We start from the raw sequence: 11,578 nt of genomic DNA, 5'->3' as shown, positions 1-11,578 counted from the left end.
GGGGGGGGTCTTCAGTGCTGCCCCAAGGAGCACAGCCCCTGCAGGGCGTCGGGCACCTGGCCCAAGACCCTGATGTTAAACAGCTGGATCTTTATGTAGGCTGCGATGTCCTCCTGTTGCAAGGGAACAAGGATCAATCAGAGACTCCGACACCCACGAGAACGAAGGGTATTAACGGCACCGGGAGCCAGCAACATTTCCTCCCCATGTCTGAGGGACGGATTCCCCCGCCCAACCCCCGAGACGAAATCTTCTCTCTTCTCTAGTGACTTCCATCCCCTCTCCCACCATTGTGGAATGAACTCCTGCCCCCACTCCTCTCAGTCCCCCCGCGAGAACTGTTCTACCTCCCAACCCAGCGGGAATCCAGCTCCGCTCTACAGAGTCCCCTCAGCCACCCTCGCCCCCTCCAGCCGGGGGCTGGGAGGCTTTGGGCAGTAGTGCCGGGGGGTGAGAGGAAGTGGACACCTTTCCCCAAGGGATCCCCATGTCCTTAACGTGATGCCATGGCCAGTGGCTCTGGTGAATGGGGCACTTAAGCAGCCTCTGCTGACTGACTCCTCCAGTTCTCCCAGAGCAGGTGGGGGCTGGGATATCACGATACCAGAGCTCTAGGAACCGGCCTGAGGCCCCGAGGGGGATGAAAGGCTCACAGAAGGGACTAGGGGAGTTGGCAGACCCTAGCATGAGCAATGGCAGCGTGTCGTGCTGATGTGACGCCTGTTAGGAAATAGCCTTGCTGGGGAGCTGGGTCTGCCCTGCTTTGAGCTGCTCAGGGGAGAAGCTGGCACCGACCAATGGCACCTGTCTGGGGTCACCCTCTTCTTGCTCCCTGGTCAGCACATGGGGATGGGATGGGAGTGATTTTCAATGGCCTGGAGGTGAAAGGCCCTAGGGGTCTCTCCCCAGGTGACCCCTCTTTGGTTACCTCGTCCTCTAGCAGCTGGCCGGCTTCCCCCAGGATGGAATACGTCAGCACCAGGCCAGCCTGGCTGACGCGGAGGAGGGGGTGGTGAATGGCCAGCAGGCCCTCCTGGAGGAAAGATCTTTTCTGCTCCTCTGTGAACAGCTCGCCAAAGGCCTAAAACCAAAAGAACCAGAGCCCTTACAATGGCCCAGAACCAGGCTCCAAATCCCTCGAGTGTCTCACAAGGTGGAGAAGAGTCCTGGGGCAGCCAACCTTTGGGGTCCCATGGACCAGGAACCCCCGTCAGTAGGAGGCTGCAGGCACTGAGGCCTCCAATAGCTCTTATGGAGCAGGATTCACCACAGGTGCCATGAGATGCTGGGAATGTGTCTGCGCGCTCTGGAACCCAGCTCACACAGACAGCCCAGGACCCCTGCTGTTCCCAGCAGCGATAGCTCCTGCAGCTCACCCGCTAGAGGTTCGGGGACTTTTAGATCTGCTTCATTCCCACACCTCACCCCACGGACATTCCCAGGAGCCTCACATACTCTGTGGAAATAAGGAGCAGGCTCTTGCCCTGTGTCCATGACACACTCACTGCAGCGGGAGACAGCTCCACACCTGAGCTGCTGCAATGCACCGGCCGAGAGTCCTTACCTCTCCCACCCTGGCCAGGTTTCTATACCCCAGGCGCTCGGGGTCATGGAGCCCGTCCCGGCACCACAAGTCTGGGGCCTCGCTGGTGTTGAGCCCTGGGGGAGAAAGACACACCCATTGGGGAGGTTTGGCCTTCCGCTTTCAGTGCCTGTTTCCTTCTGGGTGCACACTGGCCAGGCTCCTCCTGGCATCCGCAGCCCAATGGAATCGCAGGGTCCATGCCAGGCGGGTTAGTACCAGAAGGGGGATTTGTTTCAGCCATCACCGTAATCATGTGACCCTTACGGTCATGGGGGTGTCTAATACTGAGAACCCCCCACACCCACTGAAGTCAAGATCTGGCCCTGGCTACCCGACTGGTGACACCCTACAAGCTTTGTGTCCGTCCCCTGTGGTGCCTGCTCCTGCCCCTGCCCTCATGATGGGCTCTTTCCCTCCATGTGTCTCAATAGCTCCGTTCCTGTCCCCTCACGAGCTGGCTGCCCTGTACGGGAGTGGGCTGATTTCCCTGGGCTGGGGGACAGAGCCGGGCTCGGAGATAAAGCAGCCAATTTCCTTGGCACTTTCACACTCATCTCCCTAATTCAGAGAGAGGGGGAGAGAAAGAGTCACCATCTAAGCTGGGGTCGGCCTCAGAGGAGGGGGCTTCTTTCTGTAGTGTCCCACTGCCCAGCAGAGGGAGTCTCGAAGGAGGGTCCTTGTTTCTATTGGGATTCCTCTTCCCCGCTACAGCGGGTCTAAGCAGAGAGGCCTTAGTTCTAGAGGCGTCCCAATGGCCAGCTGGAGCTAGTCTCCCAGAGGCTCGTTTCCATGGGGTCCCATTGCCCAGCTGGGTTTCTTACCCCTCTTCCGGAGCAGGAGCCAGTAAAGCCAGTATATCCCAGCCCTGGCATGCTGACTGATATCACTGGCTGGGTGGGATATCCAGAGACCCAGCTGCAGAACGAATTCACCTGCCTTGGAGAAGGCGGAGGAGGTCTGGTGGAAGGAGGAGGAGAGGGGAATCCATCACCATTCTCCCTTCAGCTCCCCAGTGCCCCTGGACCTGAGCTCTGCTCCCACCCCTCTGTAGGAGGCGCTGGGGTAGAGGAGCGAGAGCCCTCTTCCTCTCTGCCCCCAAGGGAGCTCGGAGCAAAGGGAGCAGGGCAAGGGCCCTCGCTGAGCACTCGCTGCCTCGCGGCTCCAGAATAACAAGGGCCCTGAGGCCAGGCACGACCCTGCCACCAAGCGGCCTATGGAACGCAGTCCCTTACGGACCCGGGGGGACCAATTAGCCAGGGGATGAGGAACTTGACTCTGCAGGACGCTGGGGTTAGAGGTCACTTACGTCAAATCCAGGCAGGGAGATGGCAAACTGGAGCAGGGCCGCACTGGTCTGGACGGCCCTGGCTCTCTCCTGGGGGTTGTTTGCCAGGAGAGAGCGATGGATGTGCTGCGGGAGAAGGAGGCAGGGGAGGGTCAGCGGGCAGGCATACATGCTCTACAAACCAGCCTCTCCCCCTCCCCAAGGGGCTGAGACTTTGTATTCAGGGTGGAGTAGCCGAGCCCTGGTGGCAGAGCTTGAAAAGGGGGTTCAGTCTCTCAGGCCCCAGCCAGGCCTGGTGCTCACTGTTAGTGCTTAATGCAACCGTGCAGAGCTCTGGCTGACAGTCCCAGCTCCTTCCCCCTGCACTGGCAGCTCTGGGAACGTGTGGCCGGCTGGGTCCAAGCTGGGAGGACACAATGGAAACGTGGCTCTTCTAGTCTCTCCTTTGCTGCCCTCCCACAGGGCTCAGGGGCAATTCCACCCCAGACTGTCCATTCTACTCACCTCCAGGAGGTGCTGCAGCTTCTCCATGGTGGGGGTCTCTGTTAGCTGGCCCCTGAGGATGGTGTCCAGGCTCCGCGAATAGCGGTTGTGCAGAGCCTGCAAGAAGAGGGAGCACACGTCAGTCATGGGACATGGGGCTACATCAGTCAGGGGACAATGAGGAGGATTCTCCAGGAGCCCTGGCAAGACTCAAGAGGCACATCCTGGCCTCTCTCATTCACATCACTCCAGGGACACTTCACAAGGGTTCATGGCCGGATGCCTGCTGCCTCGTCAATCCTTGCTCTTCGCAGTTCTCTGTGCAGGGCCTGGTACCCAGCAGAGTATGGACCAGCCAAACTGCAATGGGTGGGAGGTAGGATCCCCGGGAGAGTCCAGGCAGGAGATCAGAGAATGAGGAGAGGAGGGAAGGCTGGGATCAGCCATGGAGGGGTAACGCAATCCCCTCTGAACCCCTGATCCATGAACAGCACGTCAGGATCAAGGCACATGCCCTGGACTCCACACCCAAACCAGCTCCAGGGCTCAGGACCTCCATGGGGTTGGACAGGGAAAGCCGCCCCCTTCCCAAAACCAGTGTCTCCCTGCGCAGACAGGGGTTGGAACTTGGACAGTGTCTGCGAGGACCTTGGCCTGTGTGGGACAAATGTCCCCACTTTGGGGTGCCAGATAACAGAGGAGCTGTGTCCCCCCATTGGGGGTGAGGGATTCTCTGGTGCAAGACCCCCTGCCTGGGTGGGGACAGAACAAGGAGCAGGACAGACTTGGTGGCAGCGCAGCTGGGGGATTTTTGTACCTCAGCTCTGCCCTGCAGGTGCTGCTGGATCACCAGGATGATGTCTTCCTCAGGGCAGAAATCCTGCTCCTCCTGCTCCTCCTCCTCGCACTCCTCCTCTTCCTCCTCCTCAGGCCACGACACCTGGGCACTGGGGGTGTCTGCACCAGGGAGGGAAGGAGAAAGTTTAATCCCTTCTGCTGCTTGGGGGATGCAGTGGACAGAGAAGGCTCCATGTTTCCCCTTTCTCTGTAAGGAGCCCCATGGCGGCGAGGGCCCCACCCTGCCCCTCCCAGAGACGCCCTCAGCCCCATCAGCCTCAGGGCCCCGTGGCAGTCAGCCCCCCCCCCAACATGATCAGGGGAGGCTGGAGCTCCCCCACTCCACCCAGCATCCCCTGCCGTGGGGCGTGGCTGTGCCACCCCCACTGGTGTCAGTGGGGCTCACGTGGGTCAGTCCCGGCGCCTTGGCGAGCCCATGGGCACAGGGTGTTACTGGTCCCCCACCGCCCCAGTCCTCCTCCCTTTCCCCTGGGTCTCTCCTCACCTCCAAAGAGGGAGCCTAGCAACACAGGGCTGCCAGACCCCACAGAGGAGCTGCTGGCCCCACAGGAGAATGCGGAGCTGCTGGTGTCGGTCGCGCCGCAGTCCCTGAACTCCTGCTCAGGGCTGGCAGGAGGCTCCTCTATGGCCAGGGTGGGGCTGGCAGGAGGCTCCTCTGGGGCCAGGGTGGGGCTGGCAGGAGGCTCCTCCGTTGCTAGGGTGGGACTGGCAGGAGGCTCCTCTGGGGCCAGGGTGGGGCTGGCAGGAGGCTCCTCCGGAGGCAGGATGGTGCTGGTGGGAGGCTCCTCTGGGGCCAGGATGGTGCTGGCGGGAGGCTCCTCCGGGGCCAGGGTGGTGCTGGCGGGAGGCTGCTCCGGAGGCAGGATGGTGCTGGTGGGAGGCTCCTCTGGGGCCAGGATGGTGCTGGCGGGAGGCTCCTCCGGGGCCAGGGTGGGGCTGGCGCAGGGCCCCTCAGCTGCCATGGAGGTTGGCGGCTCCTGCTGGGCCCTGGGGCGCAGCTCCTGGCTCCTTGGCTTCCTGCAAAGGAAGCCCCAGAGCTGCCGTCCCCGGCTCCTGCCCTCCCCTGGCTCTCTCCTCCACGGCTGAACCTGGGGCCACCTCCGTTTCGGCCCAGAAGGTGCCTCCGGGTCAGCTAGAGGAGCTGCTGTCTTCCACCTCCTCCAGCAGGCGAAGCAGCTCCTCCCTTTCCCCTGGCCACGAGCCTCTTCCCCGCCCGCGGGGACAGAGGGGGCGCTCTCCGCCTGCGCAGGCTGGCTGATGTTTGCTGGCTGTGGAGCCACCTGCCCGGCCTTCCTCCTCAGCATCTGCCGGATTCGCTCCATCCTGGAAGTGAGTGGGGAGCAGCCATGAGTCTGGCTTCAAGGCAGCCTCTCATTAACGAGCCTGCCTGCTCCCCTGCCCACCTCCCCTCTGCTGAGGTAATTTCTCCTCCCGAGACATCCCACCCCAGGGCACAGGAACCCTCAACCTGGGGAACAAACCCTGACAAGGGACGGGCTGGGAGCCCTAGTGGTGGGATATTCCCACCACACGGGGGATGGCTCTGGAGAACTCCACTTACTTACTCTAGATCAGATGGAGCAGGATGGCAGATGCTCAGGGTTGCTCCTCCCTTCACCCTCCTCGATCTCCGCACCCAGGTGGCTGGCAACGGGTGCCGCTCAATACCCTGCCCGCAGGGCAAGGGGTAGCAACCAGCGATCGAAACTGGCTGTGAAAACAATACAATGCCACTAGCGGAACGCTCCTGGGACACTCCATAGCTGTACCCGGGGCCACCTCCATTTGGGCCCAGAAGGTGCCTCAGGGTCAGCTAGGGGAGCTGGGGGCTTCCTCCTCCTCCAGAAAGCCAGAGCTGGCAGTGCCAGCAGGACTCGATTCCCAGTCTCCCTGGCTCCGAGTGGGACCTGTTGTAGTGACTGACGGATTTGCTCCTTGTCCCCCATCCAAAGCCAATAACACATCTCTGGGTTGGCAGTCATGAGTTAGACCTTCTCAGCACCCCTCTGTCTCCCGCAGCCCTCAGCAGTTCCTTGGACTGCGGTGGCTTGGACGGTAACAGGAGTGGATATTGTTACTGGCTCACTGGGTGGTTCTAGCTAATGAGGGTCTCAGTCTAGCCTAAGAGGCCCACACCCCCAGACACTACAGATCAGGGTGGATTGATTTCATTCCAAATGTTTTGTAGTTGTATTTTTGAGTTATTTTCCTAATGAGAGATTGATTCTCATGAAATTCTTAGTGGTGGCCGATGACAGAACACAGAGCAATGGTCTCAAGTTGCAGTGTGGAAGGCTTAGCTTGGCTATTAGGAAACACTAATTCACTAGGAGGGTGGTGAAGCCCTGGAATGGGTTCCCTAGGGAGGTGGTGGAATCTCCATCCTTACAAGTTTTTAAAGGTCAGCTTGACAAAGCCCTGGCTGGGATGATGAAGTTGGGGTTGGTCCTGCCTGCAGCAGGGGGTTGGGCTAGATACCTCCTGAGGTCTGTTCCAGCCCTAGTCTTCTATGATGCTAGGAATAGGGATCCAGTCAAACATGTTGACTTGCTGGTTTTGCAGGATACATACAAACAAAAAGGTTGACTGAACCATTTGTTTTCATTTCAAACAAACTGAGGTAAAGAAGTATCTCTAGTTCGTGCACTGAACTGATTGTTCCTGCTCATAACGTCCTTCCGGATTTTAGAAGTAGTAGCTCACACCTCCTCCTCTCTAGCCTTTATTCATATTTTACAAGGGGAAAAGAAGCCTTCATCCTTTTCCAACTCCCAATCAGTTTCTTACATTTGAATGAAGTAGCTGCATCAACTGGAATGAAGAAAATATTCTTTCTGCACCCGCAGAAGAGGCTAGTGCTGCCAAAATCTGGCTGAGTGTTTCAATCACTTCTGGACCCCCAGGTGCTTAGGCAATGACTTCCAACAGTTCAGTGCTTTGACTTCCTCTGACACTTGGCAGCAAACATGGACTTCTTCATATATGTAGTTATTTAAATTACTTTAATAGGCTGGAGCAACTAGAGGCCTTAACATCACTTATCATCATTTCAAATTTTATACTGGATAAGTTTAAAAAAAAAACTTTTTCAATATAAATTTAAAAAACCCAGTTTAAATAAAAATAAAATCTCTTTTGGGGGGCGTGGGCTGGGTTGTGAAAAAGCCACTGATTGGTCTTGCCCTTCATTTTAGAAGAACGACTTCATCTGAGAGAATCAGAAACTGCTTGTATTCTAGTCAAGGAGAGGAGGCAGCAAAATTCATCCTAGCAGTAATTTGTTGGGCCTTATTTGCTCAGTCTCAAACAAACAAGTGTGCAAAACTCTAGCTAGTCTCTTTTATGTAGGCTAGCTAAGAGGTGGTGGGAGGGGCAGGAATGCTGTCTCCGTCCCGGATCCAGTAGCAATTGCAGAGGATATTGCCACAAAACCTACATTTTACTGCCAAACGCTCTAAGCCAGTCCTCTCCTGCGCTTCCTGGTTTCCAAGTTTCAAATCCACAAAACCTTCCCCTTGACAGTCACTGCCCAGGTGGTGCAGCAGGCAGAGGAACCTGAGCAGTAACATTGTGACACCAGAGGGAACTCAGCCACCTGTCGCTCCCTGACTCCACGAACCCTGAGCATAAACCCGATGCCTGAGCCCTGCCTTGGGCATCACTCCCACGGAAACCTGCAGGCTCATTTACTGACTTATGCAAATCACCTGTGGAGAGTTAGCACTGACTGGCTGAATTCACTCTCAAGTCACAATGCCCTTCAGCTTACAGCACGAATGGAAGGGGCACAGGGTGGAAATCAGGCTTTTCTGGTGGCCCGTTTTCCAGTTGAGAAGAAGGGACAAGAGGGAAGGAGGAAGAGGGAAGCAAAATGGCCACATTCCAAACGCCCCCAGCGAGTCACAGATTAATTCCAAGCCCAGAGGAAACCACTGTCGTCTGACTTTCTCTTTCACTTCGGCCATAGAATGTGCCTCAAAATAATTCCCATAGGAATTAGAGCAGGTTTTTTAGTAAAACACCCAAGCTTGATTTTAAAAGAGGCCAGTTGTGGAAAATCCAGCACAACCCTCAGTGAATTGCTCCAAACTCTGATGTTAAAAATGCTCCTCGCCTTATTTCCAGCGTGTATTGGTCTAGCTTCAACTTCCAGCCATTGTCTGCTCATAACCTTTCTCTGGTAAAGCGAAGATGGAGGCTTGCTGCAGCAAGGCTCCAGGGCTCTGCGAGGTTCCCCCTGCCCCGCATCCCTGTCCTGCCTGGCTGTTGGCAAGGGAGCTCTGTGAGGTCACAGACGCCTCACTCATAGAATCATAGACTATCAGGGTTGGAAGGGACCTCAGGAGGTATCTAGTCCAACCCCCTGCTCAAAGCAGGACCAATTCCCAACTAATTGTCTTTGCTCAATGGGCTGAGTTCCTGCCAAAAGCTTTTGTGAAGTCACTGCCACACCGACCTTTCCCTGGCAGGCCTGACCTCTGCCCCTGGCCAGCCCAGCTGGATGTTTGAGCTGCACCCCGGATCACCCCACTTGCTCATTATTGATTCTGGGGAGCAAGCAGGCTACCCAGTAAAACAGCAGAGTCTGTTCCGCACCCCACACTGAGCTTTTCATAGAGGCATCGGTTGTGAAACAATTCAGTCTCCTGATCTGGCCTCTATTTCACGGGCTATGAAATTTCACACTCTTAGCACCCTATTGAGCCCAATTGCTTGTAATTCACTAAAAGGCACCTTCCCAACCAGTTATGATGGTAGGACACCAGGAAACAGAGACTCCACCTCTCCCCTGGGTAATTTCTTCCAGTGGCTAGTCTCCCTCACTGTCATCATTACACTGGAAATTGACAACCTCTGATAAGGGCCCAATTTATGACAATCTTTTAAATAATTTAAATAGAAGAGAAAAAATAACATTCAGTAGAACATGTTCACTGCCAAGCTTTTCAGACAGTCGCACCACTGATGCGATAGCTAAGGCCCCGGAAACAAAGCTAGCTGAAATGCTAACCCAGCTTTGGGCAGCAGTAGCTTCCTTGAAAGGTGCAGAAAATATTGTCTTCCTTTCAGTTTATTCAAATCGTTCAGTTCAATTGACTAGTTTGTTGAAATTCAAGAAAGCCATTGGGAATTCACAAAACAGGCAAACTTGTTTTCCTCCCTCAATCTAGGGATAAAAACTAGGGGATAGATCTACTGGTTCATCAATCTAGAAACTCGTGGAGACAAGAATGTATCATTTCACTTCACTAACCACACATCAAATTGCCTTTGTTTAAGAAATCTGTCAGTTTGAAATGCAAAACATTTTGATACAACTTCTTTCTTATGCTTCTCTTTCTAGCTCTGGCATGGCCTTGCTGTGTGACCAAAGAGAGGTCACTTCTTTTCTCTTTCCCTCGGTATCATGGGGGATGGAGAAAATTCTCTCAGTCCTAGCAGGAGAGAGATTTGAGCAAGTCAGGCGCGTTAGGGTCCTCGTGCTCTAAAGGACAATGGGTGATTGTTGTTTGGGGCAAGAATCCCGACGGATTTGTTACTTGTCCCCCATCCAAAGCCAATAACACATCTCTGTATTTTCAGTCATGAGTTAGACATTCTGTCTCCCGCAGCCCTCAGCTGTTCCTTGGATTAGGGAGGCCTGGATGCTAAGAGAACTGGAATTATTTTACTGGCTTCCTGGGTGTTACTAGCCCATGAGGGTCTCGGTCTGGCGCCCAAGGCCCACACCCCAGACACTAGAGATCAGGAGGGGTTGATTTCACTCAAGGTGTTTTGTATTTGTATTTTTGAATTATTTTCCTAATGAAAGATTGATTCTCATGAAATCTTAGAGCTGGCAGATGACAGAACAAGGAGCAATGCTCTCAAGTTGCAGGGTGGAAGGCTCGGCTAGCAGGAAAAACTTTTTCCCTAGGAGGGTGGTGATGCCTTTGAATCTGCTAGGATAGAGTCCCCTATCTTGTATCTATTTCTAGAGCCTATATTTTTTCTTACCTCCTACACAGATGACAACGTCTTGGAAACAAATACACACGGGAATGAAAAACACACGCACTGAATCTCCTGCACACCAACGTCTCTTGGTCCTCGGTGAGAGACCGCGAGCTGGAGGCTTGCTGCAGCAAGGCTACAGGGCTCTCCGAGGTTCCCCCTGCCCCGCATCCCTGTCCTGCCCGGCCGTTGGCAAGGGAGCTCTGTGAGGTCACAGACGCCTCATCATCGTTGCCCAATAGGCTGAGTTCCTGCCAAAGGCCTTTGTGACGTCACTGCCGCACCCACCTTTCCCTGGCAGGCCTGATGTCTGCCCCTGGCCAGCCCAGCTGGGTGTTTGAGCTGCAGCCCGGATCACCCCACTTGCTCATTATTGATTCTAGGGACCAGCCAGGCCACCCAGTAAAACAGAGTCTGTTCCTCACCCCACACTGAGCTTTCATAGAAGTTATGAAACAATTCGATCTCCTAATCTGGCCTCTATTTCACAGGCTATGAAATTTCACACACTTTGCACCATATGAAGCCCAATTGCTTGTAAGTCACTAAAAGGCACCTTCCCAACCAGTTATGATGGTAGGACACCAGGAAACAGAGACTCCACCTCTCCCCTGGGTAATTTGTTCCAGTGGCTAGTCTCCCTCACTGTCAGAAATGTGGGCCTACATCTCCTTTGAATTTCTCTGGCTTCAGCTGGCAGCTCTTGGTTCTTGTTGTGCCTTTTTTGGCTAGATCAAATTAGCCCTGCCCCGTGAAATCAGATCTCCCCGTCCTGCTGGGAGCCCCCCAACCAGGAGAACCCACTAGGGGCCTCGTAGCTGTTTCTCTGCCCGGCTGGGGACAGGACTTCCTCTCCCTGGGGATATCAGACGCACCTGCAGAGGCAATGCAGAAGTGAATGTGCTGCATCAGCCCAGCATTGGGCTCAGGGCTTTGGCCTTGGCAGCTTCTGCTCCAGTCACGTCTCTGGCTGCCCGGACTCAGAGCTTCTGGCCCCCTGTGGCTGCAGCCAGTGCTGGGGCACCGGGCTCAGGACTTTCATGCCCCTCCCCACTCCTGCTGGCGCTCTGGGTGCCTGGGCTCGGGGCTTCTGCCCGGCATCTGCAGCGGGGGCTCTGGGCTTCCCTTGCAGGTCCTTCTGGGGCTCAGGGGTCCATTTCTCTGGATGCCCCAAAAATGGTAGGAGCCGAGGTGCTCCCAAGTAGTAGGTAGGAGCCGAGGTGCTGCCAACAGCAGGGCCCCACCTGCACATCTGGGAACCTCCTCTAGCTTCAGAAAGGTTGCTGGCTGCTGCCCTTGGAGCCCAGGTCTGAAGGCAGCACACAAGTGAGGGTGGCAATGCTGTGACCCCCCCACAACAGCCTCTGAACTCC

The 11,578-nt window shown here is 55.6% G+C and overlaps 1 long non-coding RNA gene across 1 annotated transcript; it reads right to left on the bottom strand.

Annotated features, from left to right (window-relative positions):
- LOC123365676 lies at nt 1-1,828 on the bottom strand. Its single transcript, XR_006577692.1, has 3 exons — nt 1,565-1,828; nt 929-1,081; nt 1-113 (listed from the first exon to the last, which is right to left on the bottom strand). It is a non-coding gene; the product is annotated as an uncharacterized LOC123365676 (long non-coding RNA).
- Nucleotides 1,829-11,578: the final 9,750 nt, after the last annotated feature.

Source organism: Mauremys mutica, chromosome 3, assembly GCF_020497125.1.
Source record: "Mauremys mutica isolate MM-2020 ecotype Southern chromosome 3, ASM2049712v1, whole genome shotgun sequence".
Taxonomy (NCBI): domain Eukaryota; kingdom Metazoa; phylum Chordata; order Testudines; family Geoemydidae; genus Mauremys; species Mauremys mutica.
This window is presented reverse-complemented; position numbering and strand designations above follow the sequence as displayed.